The following is a 1,917-nucleotide window of genomic DNA, read 5'->3' on the forward strand; positions in this document are numbered from 1 at the left end:
GCTCCGGTTCCTCGTTTAGATGGCAGTTCTGCTCCGGTTCCTCGTTTAGATGGCAGTTCTGCTCCGGTTCCTCGTTTAGATGGCAGTTCTGCTCTGGTTCCTCGTTTAGATGGCAGTTCTGCTCCGGTTCCTCATTCTGCTCCGGTTTCTTTTTGGGATGGCTGTTCTGCTCCGGTTTCATCTCAGTTTTTCCAACCCTGTGTTCATTATTAACTGAAGTGTTTTTGCTCATGGAGCTGCTGGTTGTCAGGGTGATCATGGCTGAAGATCAGAGAAGGTCTGTCCTACCATTTAGTTGTTAGCAATGTTTCAGCTCCTCATGTCATCGTTTCTAATCCGTCAGATTTTCTTTTTCATAGTTTAATTCTAAATCAGTCACAAACTGTCTCCTGAGAAACTTTAGCTCATAAGATGAAAGATATTCTTGTTAAAGACATAGTCATGAAAAAGTTTGGGCACCCCTATTAACCTTGATTATTTCATTTCTAAATATTTAGCTGTTTGCACCAGCTTTTTCAGTTTGATATATCTAGTGACTGATTGACACAGTAATATTTGAGGTTCATTGCACTAACACAAAATGTGCAGTACGCATTAAAACAAAATATGACAGGTGTAAAAATATTAGCACCTCAGCAAAAAGAGACTAATATTTTGTAGATCTTTCTTTTGCAGTCTCTAGTTGCTTCCTGTTGCATTGAATTAGTTCCTGGATGAAGGGATTTTTGACCGTTTTGCTTTGCAAAACAATTCCAGTTCGGTTAAGTTTGATGGTCGCCAAGCATGGACAGCCTGTTTCAATTCATCCCACTGATGTTCAATGATATTCAATTCTGTTCAGTTTATTTCTATAGCACCAATTCACATGTCATTTCAGGTCACTTTACAGATCATCCAGTCAGATTGATTCAAAGCTTTCTATCTTAGGAAAACCAGCTGATTGCATCGACTCGCTGGCTCTGTTCCAATTCATGGGCTGCATTCTTCAAGGACGCGGTCTACCTGGACTGGATCCTTAGAAGTCCTTGAAAATAAGGAGAGTAGAAGAGTTTTGGCTGTGAATTCAAACCCCCTTTGGTGGGTTTTACTGCCATAGGCTATCTTGCTTAGCAACCATGAGAATTTACACACAAAGCAGGAAAAGAATGAATTCTGAAGTTTTCAAAACTGTTTCTTTTTTATTTATTTTTTGTATTATAAAGTGAACAAAGACTCATGATAATCCAGAGTGGAATAAAGGTTCCAACCACCGGGAGCAGGAACAGATAAAAGCAAATATGATGATAGAAACCTTAGTCAGTTAAATAACCTGCTGCTGTCATTCTGCACATCACTGATGTTGCTGCTAAACATATTTACACAGTAACAGAAACAAAAATCAAACATTACCGCCACATATTCAACTCAATAACCATTAAAACAACTATTTTCATTCATTTCAGACGGAACTATTCACAGACTGGATTATATTAAACTGAACTTCCAATTTTCACCACTGTTCCTGTGATCACGGAGCAGTCGGCTTGCTTGGTCTCACAATGAATCCTGGGAAAACCAAGGATACACACGATACATCGGACCCGTCCTTCAAATCGGGCAAAAACAAGGACGAATTTGTAGGCCCCATAACGAGGAGTCTTGAAATCCGAGAAGACCTTGACATAATCGTCCTTTGCATCTGGCCTTCTGAGGATGCAGCCCATGAATTTGAACAGAGCCATTGACTGTTCAGCAATCCCTCACACTAAGCATGCTTGTAGTGACAGTGGAGAGGAAAAACTCCCTTTGAACAGGAAGAAACCTCCAGCAGAACCAGGCTCAGTGTGAGCGGCCATCTGCTGAGGCCGACTGGTGGGAATTATGAAAAAGGGGTCCCTATGTCCTCCAGCAGTCTAAGCCTATAGCAGCAGAACTATA

The sequence above is a fragment of the Cyprinodon variegatus genome, unplaced genomic scaffold, assembly GCF_000732505.1.
Source record: "Cyprinodon variegatus isolate N-32 unplaced genomic scaffold, C_variegatus-1.0 Scaffold687, whole genome shotgun sequence".
NCBI classification, from domain to species: Eukaryota; Metazoa; Chordata; class Actinopteri; order Cyprinodontiformes; family Cyprinodontidae; genus Cyprinodon; species Cyprinodon variegatus.